The sequence below is a fragment of the Halichoerus grypus genome, chromosome 1 (genome assembly GCF_964656455.1).
Source record: "Halichoerus grypus chromosome 1, mHalGry1.hap1.1, whole genome shotgun sequence".
In the NCBI taxonomy this organism is placed as follows: Eukaryota; Metazoa; Chordata; class Mammalia; order Carnivora; family Phocidae; genus Halichoerus; species Halichoerus grypus.
The window spans coordinates 97,644,785-97,668,910 of record NC_135712.1 but is presented as its reverse complement, the minus strand read 5'-3'; the positions used below and the strand labels follow the sequence as shown (position 1 = coordinate 97,668,910).

Sequence of the window (24,126 nt, the reverse complement as noted above, 5' to 3'; positions counted from 1 at the left end):
TCACAATCAGCCTCAGAGAGAGGCTGAGGTTTCAAAATTGCAAGCACACAAATTTACAAGGAGTATTACAGGCTTAAATAGGATGAAACAGACAGGATGAATGTGAAGAAGTTATTGTTTGTATTTTGGGAATTCACCTTTTCCATCTCCATCCCCTTTAGTATTATGTCTCCTAAATGATATTGGAAGATGAATTTAAAAAATCATTTTACATTCCATGTTTTCTTGTTCTAAGTATGTCTGTGTATATAATCAGGCCAACTTGCACACATTTATTGAAAAAGGATAAATTTTTAAATTTAGAAATTTAGAAAAAGGATAAATTTTTAAATTTAGAAGACATTTATATGCATGTATATATTTATTCAATAATAATTTATCACCTAATTATCTCTTCTGCATTCATCTCCACCTACTTCTTTAAATATACTCTGAATTTTTAATTTTACTATTTTCTGTTCCCAGACATTTTTTTTGTGTAACCCTGAGCATGAGCAACCTGTTTATTCTGCTTCTTTCCTTGATAAGCCTCCCCCAACCTGCCTCTCCCTCATCCAAAATGTTGAAATCATAAATGCCATTTATGAAAGGTATTTTCTCCAATCTTTTCTGAATTCTTCATCCAAACACATGTGATGTTTCCCTCTCTTGATCCCCACTAGCACTTTTCAATTTTTTTTATACTTAACATATCCTTCATTTCTTATACTTACAATTTCCTGATTTTTGTGTACTTTTCTTCATTGCATACAAAATTGTAAACTTACTCATCTTGTATTCTCTCTGCATGGAATTTTATAAATAATAAGCTCCTATATTTGTTTGAAGATTTGCTATTATACTGACTATAGCTTTTCAGTTGAGCCTATGTCTCCTTTTCATTTATTCAACTATATCATCTTTCAGATTATACCATATATTCTCATTTTCTTTATATGTCTCCTTAGCTCGGGGAATGAGGTTTTTAAATGCACTAAAGATAGTCTTTGTTCTTGATGATCGTTACATTAACTCACTGATGAATTTACCTTTACATTTGTCTACTACCTGTGGTGATATTTGATAAAAAGAATTGCAGTAACAATGGTAGTAATTACAGTTTGCTTCCCTGAATCTGGAGTACCACTCTTTTAAATGATCTCAAAGACCTATGTGTCTCTTCCAACAAATAGAAATATTCTGTAAATCACAAACATCTAAAATTAGTTCATAGAATGTTTAAAAAGGAGAATGTGTTCTTATTAAATAATGTCATAAACAACTGTAATATATTATATAGTGAAATTGTAAAAAGATGGAAAGCATCAATTACCGTTAAAGGTAAACAGGGGTCCTATAATAAAGTAGTTACTGGAAAATACTGCAACAAAGAAACTCTTTTCACCAAAAAAAATGTATTTCTGGAAGAAAAATTTAGTAATAATTTATATCATTATAATATAATCTTGAAAAAAATTCCTGGTTATAAATGCCAAGAAAAATAAAAAGAGATATTAATATTTGAGATTATTAAAGCAAAATAAACACATGCATACGATATTATATCATTATGTCATCTATGTCAAGTTAAACACTGAGCGATTTACTCATGTGATATTAGACTAACTTTGATTTATGTAATTTATTTTTCCACACTTCCTCAAACCTAACTACCTGGAGGTCTCTTTCATGGAGTTGTTAACAAAATATAAGGCCCCAAAACAGGTGATTGGTATTGTTACCAATCTTCATTTTTCAAATGAGAGAAACTAAGCATCCCTGGGTAAGGTATATTACCGGTTAAGATTTCCAGGAAGCAGACTCTGAGACAAAGTTTAGGGTGCAAGATATGTATTAGGAATGGTTCCTGAAATTGACGTTTGTGAAAGGGAGAAAAAAGAAGAAAAATCAGGCAGAAAGAGAGGTTCAGCGCTGATGCAGGCTGGACAGTCTCCGCAGACCTCACAGGGATCTCTGGAGCTAAAATTGACCTGTCCAGAATTGTCCCAGGTTGGGCTGAAGGTAAAATGGCTCCATGTCTATAGCCCTGCTTCCAATAGTTAATTCATGTGGCCTCCAGGAGAGGTGTGACCTTGGGAGAGGTGGGTCTGCAGCTCAAACATCATTTAAGTGCTGACAGCTGCAGACTTTCTGCCAACAGTACTTCTAATATCTGGGCAGCAAATCCTTCCTTGACAGTGTATTTGGGCAGAGCATCTCTATGTCCATGACAAGGTTACTTGACCAAGATCACAAGGTACTGGAAGTACCTAGAATAAAACTAATCATATTTATATCCAAAGCCTATATTCTTAACCACTATGCTACAAATACCTTGTCTCCCTCTCCTCTGCAGGTCCTGAAACCCACCCAGTAGACCTGAAGCCTTTACCCTCAGTCTAGCTGTTGCTTCTGTTGGCAGTACCATAGTGCATTTTTCACTGTCCTCCCCTGACCGTGTCTCAGGACTGTAGAAAGATAATCATTCTCAGATTCAAGTGACCACACAATGGCCTTCTTTGAACTTTGAGTTCAAGAGAACTGGTGTGTGTGTGTGTGTGTGTGTGTACACATATTAAACATTTATTAGGTAACTACTATTTTCCAGCAACTTGAAAACTCTAGTTTGCAAACAGAATGAAAAAGAATAGAATGGTATTGAATCAGAGAGCATTTTCATTTCATTGGTTCTTTAAATTGATCACATCCCCTAGTTTCTAGTAAACTGAGTATAAGTCAGACCACAGATTCTATGCTTACACACTTCTACTCTCAGAATCATTTGTTCTCCCCAGCACCCACCAACATTGTCAGACCATGCGTCTGGGCTCTCTATCTCAAGTGGGGTTTCTTTCCCTGTCTTTTTATGCCACAGTAATTGAGTCATTGTTTTTTTTCCTGCAGTTTTGTTGGTGTGATTCATTAACCATAGGACCTACTGCCTTTCCCCCAGGACTCCCAGGTGTTTGTGAAATAAAATCCTGGTTGGTCATGGTGCCCCATGAGTATTGGACTTGCCAAGAGTTTTGGTGTGTTCTATTCTTAGGAACCCACTCTGAGAACATAGTTACATGGATATGGAGAAATGAATGAGGTAGAACATTATAATGACTACAAGATAGATGTCTTTATCATGTTGCCAATTGGTTACTTGGAAATTTTCAACTGTAATTTTAGAAATTTCAAAATGGATGAAAATATATTGTAGAGGTGATACCAGGTGAAACTGGCCTTGCTGTCTTTCACTGATGCTTTCCTTCACCTTGATGCATCTATCATCCATGGAGTCTGGCTATTCACCTTACAGACTCAGAACCCAAATGTGTCAATAACCCTAGAGGCAGTCTTTCTTTCATGAGTTTTATTCTGCTGGCTAACACACCATTTCCCAACTAGCTTCTATTTTCTCTTCATTACTATATACCCTATATAAAGTGAAAAATATAAACCCTCATTTTTCCAATCTTTTTATTGGTAGGGGTGGACATGTTAAAGAGCTCTGGCCAATGTCTGCTAAGGAATGTCTGGGAAAGCTTCCTCTTCCCTTTGAAAATATCAAAATATTAGGGACATCTACCCTTCCTCTTAATTCTTGCCTTGAATACTGACATGATACCTTGAGCTGAGGTTAACTATCTTGTGCTCATGAGGAGAAGGCTATATTAATCTCTGAGATTCTGGTCCTGGCATTTACAATCCTGAAACTAACAACAGCAGTTGCTATCTTCAGTTTTCTTGTTATGAGAGAAAAATTAACTCCTATGTTGTAAGCCACTGTTGGTGTGGTATTCTGTCACTTTTGGATGAAAATATGCTTGTTAAAAGCAATTGTGCATGACTTCAAAATGGTACTTTATAAATTTATGAGAAAATTATCAAACCTATCAAAATACTTATTTCAACATACTGAGCTATATCCTTGTAGGTAGGAAAACCCAATTAATGACGGCTGGGAAAGTATGGATTCTGAACAAATGGATTGCACTAGAAGAAAAGAATGTCTAAGGACAACAGATTCAGATAACCTGATCCCCCACTGACACAGTAGGAATAGCATTGCCTATGGAATAAAACATTCCAAGTCCACTACATAGGACTGTATGTACTCTGAACTATGTATGCTAGGATGAGCCCTGAAAATTTTCCCACTGTGACTCTTTTTTTTTATACATTTCTTTTTTTTTATTTTTTTATTGTTATGTTAATCCCCATACATTACATCATTAGTTTTAGATATAGTGTTCCATGATTCATTGTTTGTGCATAACACCCAGTGGTCCATGCAGAACGTGCCTCCTCAATACCCATCACCAGGCTAACCCATCCTCCCACCCCCCTCCCCTCTAGAACCCTCAGTTTGTTTTTCAGAGTGTGACTCTTTTCCTAACGTGATTTCAGTACTTACCGACTGCATGGCCTTGGGCCGGTTCCTTTTCCTCTGTGCCTCTGTTTTAATATGGTAATGGTCATATTTATTTCATAGAGTTTGTGTGAGGATTAAATGAAAGCTAATCTAAAGAATTTAGAATACTTCCTAGAATGTAATAAGTGCTCAATGATTTTAGATTTATTTCATGTCTAGCTAATTCTCCTTCTTAAAACCACATGCTTTCTCTATATATTTTAATGTATTTGGTCAAGATAGAATCAGGTCTTGTGACCTCAGATCCTTTCCGCTTTTTAAAGATGGTTTGTATACCTTTGCTCTGATCAATTATGCATTCATGTGACTAAAAATCTAACGTTTAGAGAGGAAAGTTTTCTTTTTCCTCACAACTATCTTTCCATTTAAAAAATAGATAAATATACTCACTTTTGAGAAAAAAAGGAAAAAATACTCTTTATACACATGTATACAGATACATTTCCTCATAAATTTTGGTATGATCCAGTATCATGAAGTTAGGAGGTAGGGGCTTATATTCAGATAGTTTAGAAGTTCTTCTGAGCGGAAAAAGGAATTGTCAAAGCTCATTATTTAGTTTGTTGCAAAGTGCTCCCTGCCCAGCATTCTTTTCCTAGCTGTCTAGTACTGCTTAGGTATTCTGAGATTACCCTCTGTCAACTCATGAGGTTTCTGAGTGCTTTTAAAAATATCCCACAAAACTTTTAAATGAAAAAAATGAGGCCAATTAAGAATTTTGAGAGGCCTCCAAATGAAAAATCCTGTGAAAAGGTGTCACAAATTGAGCCAAAAGGGTTTTCAGCTGCATTGTAAACAAACTAACAGATTACCAACTTCATACTTCATATTAATGAAAGCTCATTCAGAAAAATTGGTGACAATCTGCCAAGACTAAATACAGAACTAACCACAACCTTACTGAATGTCACAAAGGTTTCACATTTAAAAATATAAAATTTTAAGGGTGCCTGGGTGGCTCAGTCGTTAAGTGTCTGCCTTCGGCTCAGGTCATGATCCCAGGGTCCTGGGATCGAGCCCCGCATCGGGCTCCCCACTCCGCGGGAAGCCTGCTTCTCCCTCTCCCACTCCCCCTGCTTGTGTTCCTGCTCTCGCTATCTCTCTCTCTGTCAAATAAATAAAAGAAATCTTTAAAAAAAAATATATATATATATATAAAATTTTAATTGAAGAAGACAGAATAATGCAGGTAATGACTGATGGCTAATGCTATCTGAGATTCCATTGGATATTAAAGGTGATGTTCTTTTGTTTAATTCTGAAATTTACATTCACCTTTTAACATAAACAGTCTATTTACTCTTCATATTAATGTCAAATGAAAATAATGATACAACTGATTTTTTTTTTTGCAACACACCAGATTTTTAAATCATTTTTAAAGCACTTTTTAAATCCTTTAGGGGTGCCTGGGTGGCTCAGGTTAAGCGTCTGCCTTTGGCTCAGGTCATGATCTCAGGGTCCTGGGATTGAGCCCCATGTTGGGCTTCCGGCTCAGCGGGGAGTCTGCTTCTTTTTCTCTCTCTGCCCTCTCCCCTCCCCCCTGCTCCTGCTGGCTCTCTCGTGCTCTCTCCCTCTCTCAAATAAATAAATAAAATCTTTAAAAAAAAGTAAATACAATCCTTTAAATTCCTGAAAATCCTTTTCAGATAAACCAACTATCCCACTGAAAGATGGAGTCATTTTATAATTGTGAGGGAAATATTTCAGTATTACATATGTGTTTCTGATAACTCCATTGTTTTAAATTTAAGGTAAGGGCCCTGTTGAGTCCATATCTAAGGACTGTTATCTTTGGTGAAAGATATTGAGCATGTATAAAGATGGTGATGATGATCATTATAGAAGTTTTGCTGCAACAATACAATAGCTACCAATACTTTATCACTTTTATTGATCCAGCAAATAAACTAAGTAATTAATATATGTTTTAAAAAAATTAAGTAATAATTGGAGTGATATTTTAATCTGCATTTTCTAGATGAAATATTGAAGCTTAATATGGTTAAATTACTGAGTATAATTTAGGCAGTAAATGAATTTGAATTTAGATCTTGTGGTTTCCGAAATCTGTTCTTTGAACCAATAACAATATACTTTATTATGCATATGTTATGAATGAGCAATTAAGTGCATGAGATAAGTTTTTAAAACTACTTTTTCATGTTAATTATAGAAATTGCAGTTAAAATTATAATTAGAAATACTGGTTCCATTAGCTAATTTCATATTACTGAAACTTGAATATATGTTAGAAATATCTTATATTTTCCAGAATAAAGTATATTTCATCTCAGTCTCCTTCTCACCATTTTCTCTCTACTTTCATTCATGTTCCTCAGGACCATCTAAATAGTAACTAGTGTGAAGTGCTTCCAAACACTCTCTGTCATTTATCCTCCTCAACCTTGAGAAGTAATTTATAATCTCCATTTTATAGGGATTATAAATACTTTTCAGAATTTAATTATGTGTCTAAGTGAAAACTCCACCATAACTTCCTGTAGTGGAAATGGTAGAGATGTTAGAGTTTAGGAGTCTGACCTCAGAGAGAATTTGGGAAGATATAGGCAGATTTTCAAGTTACCGTCTCTATCTCTCTAGCCTGTAATTCATTTGCTAAACTAATTACCACAAATTGTAGACTTTTCACTATGGTCATGTTCCATTTCCAAAACCAATATATGTGTTGCTTAGGATAGGTAAGACTATGCTGAAGAATCAAATAAAACTCAATATACCAATGGCTTAACACTTTAAATGTTTATTCTCACTGAGGCTTTATCTGTCATGCCAGGTGTCTCTGCTGGGTGTCTCTCCTCTAAGCATTGACTCATGGATGTAAGCTGTTTCCATCTTTTAGCCATGCTCTTGGAAGAACATGGCTTCCAAGGCCACCATGGCAGAAGAGTGGACCATAAGGCTTGATGGGGTATTCTAAATGGTGAGAGCAGTGAGTTTTTTTTGTTTTTTTTGTTTGTTTTTTTTTTTAAAGATTTTATTTATTTATTTGAGAGAGAGAGAGCACATGAGAGGGGGGAGGGTCAGAGGGAGAAGCAGACTCCCTGCCGAGCAGGGAGCCCGATGCGGGACTCGATCCCGGGACTCCAGGATCATGACCTGAGCCGAAGGCAGTCGCTTAACCAACTGAGCCACCCAGGCGCCCTAGCAGTGAGTTTTTTATAGCTCTTCTGTCTGTATTACATCAGCAGTCACATGGGCAACATAATTGCAGGGGTGACTAGGAAATCTAGAGGAGCACATAAGAATAGTTTCTTCTTGACTACCTGATTGAACTTCAAAATCTGATAAAACCCATAAAAGAACTGTACTGTTAAGATAACTGGAACAATTTTGGATCAGAAAATATCTGAGACCCATTCCATGACACTTCACTGTGTATGTCAAAGTACACAATAATTATTAATAATAATCTGTTCCAGGACACCTGGGTGGCTCAGTAGGCTAAGCGTCTGCCTTTGGCTCAGGTCATGATACCAGGGTCCTGGGATCAAATCTCACGTCCAGCTCTCTGCTCAGTGGGGAGTCTGCTTCTCCCTCTGCCTCCCACTCCCCCTGCTTGTGCTCTCTCTCTCTCTGACAAATAAATAAATAAAATCTTTAAAAATAATAATAATAATCTGTGCCACTTAGAAGCTGCAATTACAAGATTAACCCTTATTAAACTGGTTTTATAAAATTGTAATTTTATGCTCAGAAGAGAGGGATTGAGGTGGTATATAGTAAAATAGGTATTAGAAAGTTGGGAGAGCTGGGCTATAGGTCCAGATCTAACTGTGATCATAATCTGACACATCATGTAACTTCTCCATGCATCATTATCCTTGTGTATAAAATGACAAGGGCAGCTGATGTGATCTCTAGATGTTCTTCTAGAGCCTAGAATTCTATGGCTTTAGCTATCCCAGAGGGCACTACAGCAATGGTCACAGGCATAAACTCTGATGACAGAATTCCTTGGTTTTAATCCTGGCCTAGCATTTATTGGCACTGTGAATTAAACAAAGCTTCTATGTACTTCAGTTTTCACATCCAGAAAATGTTGCCTCACATATCTCTACAGAGGATTGAGTGATTTAATATATGTAAATTAATATGCTTAGAGCATTATATTTATACATTTTAGCTATTATTTTTATCTGAGAAAATCTCTGAAAGAAAACTTGGTAACTTTTCAGAAGTCACACAACTATTTAGGAACAAAACTGGAATATAATCCTTGATTTTAGTTCTTTCCATTTCTACTAGGCAACACTGTAACTAAAAGTTCTAAAATATCCTATATAATCACTGCTTCATAAATGATTTTTTTCTATGAAAATGAAAATATAATCATTTCCATCTATAAGAAAATGTTGACAAGTTTTCCTGCAAAATGTACATGTAATGGGAAAAAATGTTGAAAGCTTTTGAAAAAATATTATTGAATACTTAGCAACAGCAGCAACTTATTTCAGTTCTAAAATTATTTTAAAAATGATATTTAAAATGTGAAATACCCATTCTTGTACATGATTGCCTATTGGGCAATTACAGAGACCAGATAATAAGATATTTTTCTGATTGTGAACATCCCTGTGATTATTAAAAAAATCTCAGTGTTTTAGCAATATTTATTTCATTTGGTTAACTAATTTAGGATGTTACTAATAACTTGTCATATTTTAAAATAAAAATGAATGTAGCATTTATTTTACAGAACTTAAAGAGGAAAACATTTATTTAGTGACAGCTCCTTAGCACATGTTCAAGTTTAATTTTCACAGCCATACTCAAGGAAGGGTATTATTATCCTCTGGTTCAGATGAGGCAGTGGAGGCTCACACAGTTTGTGTGTGGCAGGTCCAGGATTTATTCAAGCCCAGATGTCAAATCCTGAGTTTATTCTGCTGAACATCAGCATCTCACTCATTGTCCAAAATAACTGGGGGTTCAGTTGAATAAAAGAGGCACTGTATGATGAATCTTAGTGTCAAGTCTGGAGTTAGAGAACCTGGCTTTGAGGCTAAGATTTTTCTCTCACAGCCCTCCAATCTGCCTGAAATTTTCCCAAGAAGAGAATGATTATTCTTCAAACAAGAGCATATCAATAGCTATATTTGTAAATTGTAAAATACCATGCAGGTAATGTTATTATTATTATTATTATTTTAAGTAGAAATAACTTAAATATGAATTTTCTCCACACAGACATTTGACATAATAAACTTTCCTTAAGATTATCAAAGTTATGATTTAATTGTTAAATTCCATAGCTTCTTTATTATCATTAGTCTGCTTAATTTCTCTGTGGCATTTGACTTTTATTTACTTATTTATTTATTATTATGTTTTAGGGGGATGATAAGGGGCAGAGGGAGGAGATGGGGGGATGGGGTAACTGGGTGATGGACATTAAGGAGGGCACATGATGTAGTGAACACTAGGTATTATGTAAGAGTGATGAATCACTGATATCTACCTCTGAAACTAATAATACACTATATGTTAATTAGTTGTCTTTAAATTTAAAAAAAAAGATTATTTTAGGTAGTCTCTGAGTATTATTTATTCCAACTCTATGTAGATTTGAAACCTCCCCTCCTTTCCATTCTTACATTCATTGCCTTGGTTGGGATCCTCAGTGATTCTTGTCAGATTTCCCACAGTCACCTTCTAAATGGCCCTGTACCACCCAAGTCTTCAGGCCACAAACAGCATCATTGATTTAGTTTGTCTTCTTAAAATATTAATCTTAATTTAAATGTAATTTGCCCCCCAAATACATCACAATATCTAAAAGTCCCTCTCATAAACTAGAGTCATATTTAACAAGTGGAACCCTGGGCGCCTGGGTGGCTCAATCGTTGAGCGTCTGCCTTCGGCTCAGGTCGTGATCCCAGGGTCCTGGGATCGAGTCCCACATCGGGCTCCCTGCTCTGCGGGATGCCTGCTTCTCCCTCTCCCGCTCCCCCTGCTTGTGGTCCCTCTCTCGCTGTGTCTCTCTCTGTCAAATAAATAAATAAACTCTTTTAAAAAAAAATTTAAAAAAATAAAAAAATAAAATAAAAAGTGGAACCCTATGTAGACAGACTTGAGTTAGCACCTCATGTACTATTAACTAGTTGTGTGTGAACTTAAGACATATTTCTTTGAAGCACCGAATCTCCATCTTTAAATGGAATCATAAAAAATGTGAGAATTAGAGGGGCACCTGGGTGGCTCAGTCGTTAAGCATCTGCCTTCGGCTCGGGTCATGATCCCAGGGTCCTGGGATCAAGCCCCGCATCGGGCTCCCTGCTCGGCGGGAAGCCTGCTTCTCCCTCTCTCACTCCCCCTGCTTGTGTTCCCTCTCTCGCTGTGCCTCTCTCTGTCAAATAAATAAATAAAATCTTTAAAAAAAAAAAAAAAGTGAGAATTAGAGAAAATATATGCAAAACACGACCACAGTGTTGGGAACACAGGGGGTGTTCAATAAATGGTAATTAAGAACTGTCTAACACATTCTTTCCCATCTAACCTAGTAATCTAAGCATCAATAAAACTGAGATTTTCAGCATTTTTCAAATATGTCTAGTCCTTTATCTATTTGTTCATGTAGTTCCTCTACCTGGACTATCCTTTTCTACCTTGGTTCCTAAATAAATTTCTCCTCATCTATAGAGATTATATAGCGTGTGTGTGTGTGTGTGTGTTTGTGTGACAGAGAGAGAATCATCCTGTGACATTTAGGCAGCATGTGTTTTGCTCTTACCATATAGTTCTTTGTCACCTGAATAAGTCACTTGGGTAAGGAGGCATTCTGCTTCATCTCTCCAGCACCTGGATTACTTATATATTCAGTAAATATTTGCTAATTGAATGAAATGTAGTCTTTCTAAAAATGCTTACATAATAGAATTTTGTCCAAATTTAATTGTAACTCATTTTTTCTCAGTCTTTTTTAAAGATCTAGTTTTTTTATCTCTGTTTTCTGCTTTTTCAATAATTTTTCCCCAAACCTTTTACCACATTAGAAAGTTACTAAAAAATATTACCACAAGTATAAAGGAGGGCTATTATTTATTTTTAAATAGCAAAATGGCAGGAAAGAAGTAGAAAATAGTTACGTCAAATGTTCAAAAGTAATTATTGATCATACAGGGATAAAGTTGTATGGTAGAAAGAATACAGGCTTTGAAGATGATCTGCTTAGGACTTTTCTTGTAATAGATTTGTGATTCTCAGTAAACTTATGAAACTTCTTTATTTCCGTTACTTGAATGGGATTAAATACCTATGTCTGAGATAGGCATGAAGATTAAATGCAAAGGAAATATGTAAAATTACTGAACGGTAGTTGGAATAGAGTAGGTATTCAATAATTGTCACATCTCATCCATATCCTTACCACTTCTACTTAAATGGAAACATTTCCTTCAGATTTATAAAAGTCAGATTTATATAAAATTTCAAATAAATAGGCAAAGAATAAGAAGAGACAGTTTGAAGAAAATGCATTAATTAATAAATATAAATATATAATCATTTTCTATAAAAACTAAAAATATAAATTCAAGTAACCTTGAGAGTGCATTTTATATTCATTAAAGTAGCAATTTTTAAACATATAACAACTAATTCTAGAATGGCTTTAGTAAACCTGGTGTACTAATTTATTACCGTTAATACTACAAATGTATATAACCCTTTCATAAAGTTCATTATACTTACACATAATAAGACCTACAACAGTGGCATTTAGCTAGATATATTTCTACTACTTTATTCTCATTAAATAATTTAAAAGAAATTGAAGGCTATAAACACTAAGATATTTATTGTGGCATTACCAGAATTAGAAAAACTTGATGGAAGCAGCCAGAATGTTAGAATGATTAAATGCATAATACTGCCATGACTTAATATATAGGAATAGTACTTGAGCATTAAAAGCAAAACACAAATATTATATAGTCCAGTGCTGTTTAAATAAAATATTATGTGAATTACAAATGTACTTTTAATTTTTCTAGTAGCCACCTTATACAAGTAAAAAGAAAGGTAAAATTAATTTTAGTAATATATTTTACTTAATCAAAATATTCAGAATATTATTTCAACCTGTAATTAATATAAAAACCTTATCAATGAGTTTTCCCATTCTTTGTTTGCTACTAAGTCTTTGAAATCTGTTGCAAATTTTACATTTATAATGTATTTCAATTTGGACTAAACACTTTTCCAATCTCAATAACCACATGTGGCAGGCTGCTACCTTTTTGACAGAGCAGATTGTGGGCAGATATTCAAGACAAATAGAAATATTCTTAATACCATATACACTATTATTTCAACTCCTAAGAGGAAGCTCATTTATGTTTTTGTATGCAAAAGTGTAAAAAGAGTTAGGAGAGTGAGATTAGGGCTCTCTTTACATAAATTTAAATATTCTCATACTTTTATTGTTTTTCTTTTAATAAAAAAGTCTTAAGCCTTCAGACCAGTGCTTAATTTGCAAACTATAGATACTCTGACTATATACCTTCATAGAAAATGATGGTGAGCTTCAATTTGTAATACGTTCACCTTTTAACCCTGTTTCTGTGGAATTAATAAGTCTTTCCAATTCAGAGCTGTTTGGTATGCAAAATAGTCTGAACATTTTCATAGAGAGTAACAAATAAATGACCTTTATGGATTAAGTCAGTCTGGCAGCCTACTATTTTTCACATTTCCAACAGTCTATATTTGGTTGATCCTGTGAGTTAATAAAATAAGAAAATGTATTTAGAACCTTATTAATAAGAAAAAATATCTAGCATTGTGCCTTTCACATATTGAACACAAAATGCATACATATTGAATTTAATTTATTTGATGTTCCTTCAATTGAATTATAGACGGATTTGTTGAAACCTTTTCCTTGGTAAGATTTCCTTTTTCTTCATCTATTCCCCTATGATGCCTCAGAAGGAAAGAAAGCCAGAAACATGGACAACAAAAGTCTTAGAACTTTTGATAGATCTGAAAGTGAACAGAGTTCTTTCATGTAACCATTTTCTACCCAAACATTTCTAAATGAGTGAAATAGGTCAAGATTTTTGCTTTTCATTTTTTTACAACCTTATTAAGTTATAATTGACATGTAGGAAGATGTTCATATTTAATGTATATAACTTGATGTGTTTAGGCATAAATGTACATCCCTGAAAATATCACCAACATCAAGGTCATGGACATATCCACCCTCCCAAACTTTCCTCTTATCCCCTTTATTACTTTTATTATTTGTGCATGCATGTGTATGTATGTGTGTGGTAAAAATACAACTTAACTTCTACCCTCTCTTCAATAAAAAATACAGTTTTGTCAGTTTTAGGCACTATACTATATAGTAGATCTCCAAAATTTATTTATCTTGAGTAACTGAAACACTGTGCCCTCTGACAGTCATCTCATTTTCTCCTCCCATGGCCCCTAGTAATCACTTTCTACTCTCAGTTTGAGTTTGACTACTTTAGACTTCACATATAAGTGATATCATATAGTACTTGTCTTTTTCTTTGTGGCTTATTTCACTTATTATGATGTCCTCCAGGTCCATCTGCATTGTTGCAAATGGCAGATTTCCTTTTATAAGATTGGATGATATTCCATATAGATATATATCCATATAAATATATAAATTTAAATCCATATAAATATATCTATAAATATATATATCAATTAAAAGATACATGAAATATTACATTTTCTTTTTCCTTTCATCCATAGACAGTTGTTTCCATATTGTGGCTTAAGTTAAGTTGTTTCCATATCTTGGCTCTTGTGACTAATGCTGCAATGAACATGGTAGTGCTCTTCAAGATTCTCTTGAAGATCAGTCCTATTTGGTGACATGTTTATTCAGATTCTTTACCCATTTTTCAACTGGTTATTTGGGGTTTTTTCCCAGAGATGTATGATTTTCTTATATATTTTAGATATTAACCTATTATAAGATAATATGGTTTGCAAATATGTTTTCCCATTATGTAGGTTGCCTTTTATTTTGTTGATAGTTTCCTTTGCTGTGCAGAAATTTTTTAGTTTGGTGTAATCATACTTTATTTTTGCTTTTGTTGACGTGATTTTGTGTTGTATTCAAAAAAAAATATTGCCAAGACCAATGTTCAGGAGCTGTTTCTGTTTTCTTCTAAAAGTTTTACTGTTTCAGGTCTTACATTTAAGTCTTTAATCCATTGGAGCTGTTTTTTGTTTATGGTAGATATAGGTCCACTTTCATTCTTTTGCATGTTGATGTCATTTTCCCAATACCATTTATTGAGGAGACTATAATTTCCCATTTTGTATTCATGGAGCTCTTGTGAAAAATCAATTGGCTATTTGTGTGTGTTTTTTTTTTTTCTGAGGTGTCTATTTTATTCCATAGGTCTATATGTCTGTTTTTATGCCAGTGCAATATTGTTTGGATTACTATAGCTTTGTAATATAATTTGAAATCAAGAAATGTGATGTGTGTAGCTGTGTTCTTTCTCAAGATTGCTTTAGCTATTCAGGGTCGTTTGTGGTTCTATATGAATTTTAAGATTGTTTTTCTATTTCTCTGAAAAATGCCATTAGAATTTTGATAGGGATTGAAAAATCTGTAGATCACTTTCAGTAGTATGGACATTGTAGCAATATTAATTTTTTCAGGGGCGCCTGGGTGGCTCAGTCGTTAAGCATCTGCCTTCAGCTCAGGTCATGATCCGAGCGTCCTGGGATCGAGCCCCGCATCAGGCTCCTTGCTCGGCGGGAAGCCTGCTTCTCCCTCTCCCACTCCCCCTGCTTGTGTTCCCTCTCTCGCTATGTCTCTCTCTGTCAAATAAATAAATAAAATCTTTAAAAAAAAATTTTTTTTTCAGTCCATGAATATGAGATGCCTTTCCATTTATTTGTGTCTTCTTCAAATTCTTTCATAAACGGTTTATAGTTTTCAATGTACAGATAGCTCACTTCTTCAGTTAAATTTATTATTAAATATTTCATTCTTTTTGATGCTATTATAAATGGGGTTGTTTTCTTAATTTGTTTTTTGAACACTTGTTGTCAGTGCAAAGAAATGTGACTGATTATTGTATGTTGATTTTGTATCCTACAAATTTATGCAACTTATTAGTTCTAACAGTTTTCTAGAGGAGTCTTTAAGGTTTTCTAAATATATAAAACCATGTCATCTGCAAACTGATAATTTTGCATCTTAATTTCCAATTTAGTTAACTTTTATTTCTTTTTCTTGTCTAATTGCTTTGCTTAGGACTTTGAGTACTATGCTGAATAGGAGTGGCAAGAGTGGGTATCCTTATTTTGTTCATGATCTTAGAGGAAAATCATCTGCTTTTCCCTGTTGAATATGATGTTAGCTGTGGACTTTAATATATGGCTTTCACTATGTTGAGTTATATCCTTTCTATACCAAACTTTCTGAGAGTTTTTATCAAGAACAAATGTTGAATTTTGTCATATGTTCTGCATCTATTGAGATGACCATATGATTTTTATCCTTCACTTTGTTAATGCAGTGTGCTACATTTATTGATTTACAAATGATGAATCATCCCTGCATCTCAGGGATAAATCCCACTTGATCAATGTTTATGATCTTGTTAATGTGCTGATGATTTCAACTTGCCAGCATTTTGTTGAGGATTTTTGGATATCTACCAGTAATATTATCTTGTAATTTTTTCTTTCTTCTTTTTTTCTTTTTTTCTTTTCTCTTCTTTTCTTTCTTTCCCTTGACTGGCTTTGGTATCAAGATAATGTTGGTCTTATAAAATGAGTTTGGGAGTGTTCTCTCCTTCCCCCACTGTTGCAAACTACCCCAAATAATGGAGGCATTCTGTTTCCCTCCATTTGCTGGGTGAGAAAAGACAGGATTGGTGTCTGCATGTGTGATAAGAACACAGTATAGCTTCTACCCTCTTTTGAGTATTAACTACAATATTATTGGTGATAGACACTATGCTATATAGTAGAGTAGTGCTCTGCTTGGTGCCCCACAGGACTGGGGAAGCCAGGCACTCACTTAGCATTCACTTTCCCCTGTGGGAGAAATCACTGGTCAGGCGGGTCTCTCTTGCCCCTGAGCTGTGCCACATTCAGGGAGGGGTGACACAGATAAAATGAAACATTTTTTCTTATCTTCTACCTGCATTTATTCTTGGATTTTTGCTCTAGTGAAGTGCTTGAATCTCTCAACTGGACTCCTGGACTCCCATAAACTTATTTTTATTTGTGGGTAGCTATTCAAATCAGTGTTTCTGTCAGGAGTTGAGGGTTAAAACCTCCTATTCCACTATCTTGCTGACACCACTCTGAGCCTTTCTATGCCTTTCATGTTATATTAATGATTATTTATCTTTAAAAATATTTATTTAAACTGCAATATGATTCTTATTCTTTTGGAATTACATTTCCACATAATTTTAATTTTTTTTTTTCCAAACCAGTTTCAAGCTGCTTGAGGACAGGACGATTGTTTATTATTTCTCACAATGCCAAATAACCTTAGATGGTGCTATGCCTAATAAAATCTTCAAAATGTGTTAATCTGATTCAATTTATAAACACTAAAGTAAATGTAGATAGGATTAAAAAACATAAGCACAAGGATTAAATTTATGTTTTCTTTCTAGATAATAATGGTATAATACAGTAAATAATTATGCATTTCATTAAAGAGGAAAAAAGTGATTAAGAATGAAATGGTGGAGATGACTCAGTGGTATGTTCTTTGAAAATGTTGATAAAATTAAACAAAAGGGTTTGTTTTGTTTTTTTTTAGTTTTTCTTTATAACTCTCTGTGCAGAAAAATCTTTTTATCTCAGCACCTGATTATCAAATGAGCTATGCCTTCAGACCAGGTGTGATCAGTTATTGATGGTACTGGATCCCCTTTCCATCAGGCTGCTACAGTGATTCAGATCCTTTCAGTCTCCATTTTATTACTTTTTCCTCTACTACCCTACTTTTCACACCACTATGTTAGGTTATTGTTCAAAAGAATGATCATAACTGAAGTTATCTAATCTAAAGCAGATTTAGGCTGTAAATAAGAGTCTGCTACAATTTGTAAACACTCCTTTGTTCCAGAAACCCATTCTTCATTTGCAAATCCCCATAGCTATGGCTATGGCTATGATGATACAGTCTATCATCATCTATAGTGTGCAAAGCCAGAATGTGATTACACATATTTTATAAAATGGGAACTGCTGACAACCCAACCCACTAGTTATTTCCTAGTAAAAGCATATTAGTATGATACACATATAGCACCATAATGTATACTGTTATGTATCTAGTAATTAATTTCTTAATGACTCACTAAATATTTATGATATTTTCTTATTATAACAAAATCTTCAGTTTCCCCAAGAGCTATCCTAATTTAGGCAGATATTTAAATAGAATCACTTAATTATGCTTGTTTTTCATTGTCTTGGGAACAATGTAATAATACTAGTAGAATGTTTTCTTCAGAAATGAAAAATAAGGGGCGCCTGGGTGGCTCAGATGGTTAAGCGTCTGCCTTCGGCTCAGGTCATGATCCCAGGGTCCTGGGATCGAGCCCCACATCGGGCTCCCTGCTTGGCGGGGAACCTGCTTCTCCCTCTCCCTCTACTGTTCCCCCTGCTTGTGCTCTCTCACTCTCTCTATCAAATAAATAAATAAAATCTTAAAAAAAAAAAAGAAATGAAAAAGAAAACATTTTGAAGATGTGTAAGCTGTTTAAAGATCAAATTTGGAGGATAATATGATCGATTGTGAGTAATATATCAGTGCACTAGGTGATAGACAAATACATAGATATATAGATGGATATTTTTATGCTGGTAAATTTCATTATTGTGGATTTACTGGGTTTCTATTAAATTATTTTAACTGCTGAAACAAATTTTCAGATTGGAATGTATTGATTATTATATGCTTTACAATAGTAGCAGCATTTTGAAAGAAGTCCCTAAATACCTGAAACAATGAAGCATTTATTCTAATAGATCTCTTAGCATAAAGTTTTGCTTAGTGCACGATCTGGATAACTTTGCTGAATTTCCTTGCCTTGATCCGTATAATGATGTTTCAGTTTTGTTCTCAGAATATCAAGTGTTATGCTTTAATATAAATGGTAATTCTTTATAGAAAATGACAAGGGAGCAGAAAATATGCCAGCTGTACTTCTTCTGAGTCCTATGACTTCAGATCTTTGCCTTCACAGAGTTATCCCCTTTGACTGAGAACATGACTGTAAAATCTGATTTTGGCCTGATCTTTAATTTTGTTCTTTGGTTTCCCCCGGAACGGTGATCTGTAAATTCTCAGAGGATACTGAGCTTCCTGAATATGCCCACTTCTCAAGACATAAGGTAACTAAAAAACTTATAATTTATAAACTAAAAAATGTCAAAATATATGTATCTCCCAGGGTTTGGTCCTAAGTCATCCCTTCTTTCCTGTCAACTTTATCCCTCTAGGTGATCTATCCAGTCCCGTAACTTCTAATGTCATCTATAGCAAACAGTCCCCAGTCTTTATCTTTCTTCCTGTCTTCAAATCTATATATATGAGTGTTTATTTGATTCCTCCACTTGGGTCTCAGAACATAATTTCCTCTAATCTTCCTATTGTCCTCCCATCCTCCTCCTCCAGTCTTTCTCATATCGATAAATAGCATCACATCCAATCTGTTGATTAAACTAACCTAGGAATTATCATTAATTGTCTTTCTCTCGGCTCCCATACCATACTCATCAGAAAATCCTGTTGTTTCTTTCCAAAATACTTCTCATTTGCATTGCTACTACCCTACTCCAAGAAATCTTTGCTCATCTGGGCTAATGCAATAGTCTATTTAATGGTTTGTCTGGTTCTACTTTTGCTCCCTAATTAGCCATTCTCCACACAACAGACAGTGTGATCTTTTAAAATTCATGGCACCCTTCTGCTCAAAATCCTCCAATGGATTCTCATTGCACTTAGAATAAAATCCAAGCTCCACACAAGTCTCTACATGATATGGTCACTGCCTCCCTCTCTCTCTCCAGTCTTAATTGCTATCTCTCGCTCCTCCTCATTGACTTTGCTCTAACCACACTAGGATACTTTAAGTTCCAGGAAAATACCAACTTATTTCCACTCTTGAAGCTTTGCATCTGCTTTTCCCTTTGCTTGGAGCTCTCTGCCCTCTGACTTTCATGCTGGGCTTGCTGTTTTCATTCAGGTCTCAACCCAAATGTCATCTTCTCAGAGAGACCTTCTGAAAATCAATCTAAAGAACTACCTCAGTTCCTCTGTTTCATCCACTATTTTATTTTGTGCATAGCAGTCATCACCACCTGAATTTATCTTACTTGTATATTAAATTTTTCTCCTCTATTTGGAACTGTGATCTTTCTATACTTTTGTTACTCTATCTCCCACCCCTAGAAGAATAATTGGAACATACTAGGTATGTATCCTGGGAGTGTAGGGATACATGAGAGAGAAAAAGACAAAAAAACAAAGATAGTTTATGTGCAATATGATACTGAAGTGCTTGACATTTAACCCATGGTTTGAGTAAAAACTGGTTTGGGTAAATACTGATCTCTAGGATTCTTGGATGCAAAAGATTCTTTGGACAAATTAGTTTGGAAGATTCCATTAGAGATTTATAAAACTTTTTAGTCTATTATTCTATAAAATTTTATAGTAAGGAATCTTATTTAATCATATTTGATCAAATGAATCCTAAAGTTAATTGGCCCTAGAAAGTATTCCCCCCCCCCTTTTGACATATTGACTTTTGGAATTGCTGATCTGAATCAACACGGTGTCCCACTTGGAAGAGAATTAAGGTAACAATAAGGTAATATCTTTTTTTTTTAAGTTGTTTAAAATAAAGCCTCAATGAAAAGGAAAGATATATTTGTTTTTGAGAATTTTGTAGGAATTAAAAATGGCTACGCTGAAAGAAGAGACAAAAATATGCTAAAGAGAAAATTTGGTAAATAGCACTTAAGATCTTAGAAATCCATAAAATAACAACAGCAAAAATTAAAAAGGAAAAATGGATACTTTAAAATAGTTTCAGACTTAGAAGAATAATATTGGGGAATTTTGAACAGAATGTATTCAGATTTCTAAAAAGTATAATTATCAAACTTATTCTTTATAAAACCTATAAAAGATGGGATAACATAAACATGAATATCCTGGTTATAGTTAAGGTAAGTGATGTAAAACCAGACGTTTGAAGTTAATCAAGAGAGATTAAGAACATTAAATTGAGAGATATAAGTCTGTGAAATTTATAATTAACCACAATGTGGAGGGATAGTTTTTAACAGCTGCTCTTTAAAAAATCCTGTTTTTAGCTACATAAAATTTTACCAACATGGCTGTAGTGCTTTGAACTTTCATCATATATTTATGCTTTGCTTTAAAGCTTATGAAGAGCAAATATGAAAGTTTGTCATAGATAGGGGATGTATTATAACTCCCAAATGAAAAAAAAATGTGTATGTGAATTCCCAAGCCTCTATATACCTATCCACAGAATCACTGTTATATTTTTAAACCTCATTCTTGGAAACACTGCAGATGTCAGATCAATTTAGAAGCCAAAGAATACCTCTGGGGATGACATGGCAGCAACTGAAATAGTGTTTGGCCAAATTAAGAATGTATGCCAAAGATGCCAAAAATCACAGTAACCTGGCAGGTGGATAGCTATTATTTAACTGTATGATCATTACTGGTTTCTCTACTGAAAAACTACCGGCTGTTTATGCAGTCAAATGGAGCCCATGATTTAGGCAGAGTATCTCTCTGTTTTGATGTCAATAGTAGCTAGATGGGGATTATACCCAATCACAAAATAGAATTTCTCAAGGAAAGTACTTGGGAAGGAAAAAAAAAATCTTTTAACAAATTATATTATAACTCACTTAGAAATAGAAATGGAACAATATCAATTCAGAGATTATTTTCGCTATATAATCTTAATATTCAGAATGCTATTCATATTCTGCACTACTTATATATTTCTTTCTTTCTGGTACAAACAGATTGGCCTGATCTCAGTTTGCTGCAGAACATTTCAATTTTAAATTTTTATTCTGTAAGACAACTAATAAGATAATTATTTTTAAATAACTTTCTCTATATGTTCATGATTCCTGGATCTCTGCTCCCTCATCTGCATACTGGTCTTACGGTATTGATCTCATGCTGTTTGGAAAGAACTTAACTTTCATAATTCTTAAAATCCCAAATTGGCCAAAATTGCCTAAGTGCCTCGAAATGCAACATGTGTTCTTACATTTAAGAGAGTTGATGATATTTATAAATAGCTTCTTTCTCTGGATCCACATTATTGTCCTCCTAATGGATAATGCTTAATGATAACATTGTTTTAAAGTGGAATATCTGCTATTTTCAAAATGCTGGAGTTTTTCTATTTCATCATTAAAGGAAGAAATTGATAGTAAAGACTACTTCAAAATTATAAATGTATATCCTCAAAAAGTCTTATTAGAAAATTAATTTCATTTCTGTAAGGCTCAAATGTAATCAAATAGTCTCATTAATCACCCATATGTAGTGGAAAGAACATTAAATTTGACCTGTGTATGTGTCCTGCCTCTTCCAGGGAGAGTGTATTTGGTCACATCACTTCTCCTAAATGTACTTCTTTGGTTAATGACATGAGTGTAATAATACCTAACCATGCAATAGTGTTGTTTGTAAAGAAATGCAAAGAATTATTACTATTAACATCATTGTCATTTTCATCATTACCCATTTACATCATTATGGTTATTATCAAATTTAATGGAGTCCATGAAAGATTTCAGAACTTCCACATACACAGTTACAAATCTGAACCCACTATTTATAGGGTAAAAGGCAAAATTGAGAATTAATATACAATCAAATAACAAACATAATTTTGACTATTTTTTATCTTTTCTATACTTGTACCTGTCAAAATTTCTAAATTGCTGTATTGGACAAATAATAGAAGATACAGAAAGTATAAATTGGAAAATGCAAATGTTTAATTCAGGTAAAAGAAATTACTAGGTGTTTCTCAGCTGTTTCATGTCCAAGTTGAAATCACAGAAAAGGCTTTGGGCAATCACAAATAAATTGATGCTACATTTATGTGCAAATTTAACCTCCCACATAATGTTCTAATGATGTGGTTGTATCGGTTTTAGAAACTGACAAAGAAATTACATTTGCTAGGGTTCCTATAAAAGAATGACACAAAATAAATTATAATATAACATAAAAATTAGTTTTGATATGCAAAACTTTATGCCCTTTATGTCATGTATGCTGGACAATGATAATCTAATGGAAAGTTAGATTAATTAAATAATCCAGAAATTCTTTAATCAAATACGCAAATTCAAGTGTTCTTGACAGATTGAATAATCAGCACTGTTGAGGGCAAACCTCCATATCTAAGAAGCAAAACAAAGAAAAAAGCACGCACATCTGGGCAAATAAATCTGTCTGAATCCTTTATCATTCTTTATCAGTTTAGTTTTTGTATTGTATCTTTTCTGAGTTTTGCACGGGTTTTGTGTGTTTTTGTATAACCATAAGAACACATAACATGCTAAACTATAAATAACTGAGCTTGAATAGACTATCAATAGTGTAATCATTCATTTATCCATCCATCCACTGAGGAAACAAAGATATCTGAGTATCTATTTTTAATTGGCATTGTAAATACAAAACTAAATGTCACTGCTTGGCTAGCTTAAAAATAATGATTAAAGTCTAGTATGATAAGTAGTGCTACACACACGCACGCACACACACACACACTCAGCATATATAGTGTTGGACAAAGAAAAGTGTAATTTCAAATTTGCCACATAGAACAAGGAAAAACCACTTGAACTAGATTTCGAAGCCTACCAGGGATTTTTAAGTGCTTAAGACTGAATTGTTTACTTCGGGAGAGAGAAAAATCATGTGCAGTGGCAGAGAGGAGTAGCATGAGTTGAGTTGAGGTGGGGCCAGATATATGATAAAAACAAAAGTAGATGGGCACCTGGGTGGCTCAGTCGTTAAGAGTCTGCCTTTGGCTCAGGTCATAATCCCAGGGTCCTGGGATCGAGTCCCGCATCGGGCTCCCTGCTCTGCCGGAACCCTGCTTCTCCCTCTCCCACTCTCCCCTGCTTCTGTTCCCTCTCTCACTGTGTCTCTCTCTGTCAAATAAATAAATAAAATCTTAAAAAAAAAAAAAAAGACAAAGGCAGAAACTAAATCATAGAATACTTTGTAATTTCATTGAAGGAATTTGGAATTTGTGGAGTTTAGACTATGGCTAATATTGTACCCCTGCTGCCAATGTAACATTTGAATAACAAAATATGATTTTCGGTTTTGAAAATTCCTGTAAGAGCAGTAAGTCTAATGAATTGAAAGTGTGTAGGGGCAAAGACATAAAGTAGGAGGTTACCACATAGTTTTGTAAGACATAATGAGGACCTAAATTAAGCCAATGAAGTGAAAATAAGAAAATGTGGTGAAACAGTTTGCGGACTGCTTGGAGTCGGTGCTGCAGGCCGGTGCCCTGCCTGCGGGGACCCTTCCCAGCTGTCCGTCCAACTCGCTCCTGATGCCGGTAAACTTCTGCAGATGGTCCCTGCCCTTGAGCCTGCAGGAAGTGGATGAGCAGCCCCAGCATCTG

At 34.4% G+C, this 24,126-nt stretch overlaps 1 long non-coding RNA gene across 6 annotated transcripts in view; it reads left to right on the top strand.

The window, feature by feature from the left end:
* LOC118520346 (uncharacterized) overlaps positions 1 to 24,126 on the top strand; it is a 593,589-nt gene that overhangs the window by 117,850 nt on the left and 451,613 nt on the right. The gene's annotated exons all lie outside the window — the stretch shown is intronic.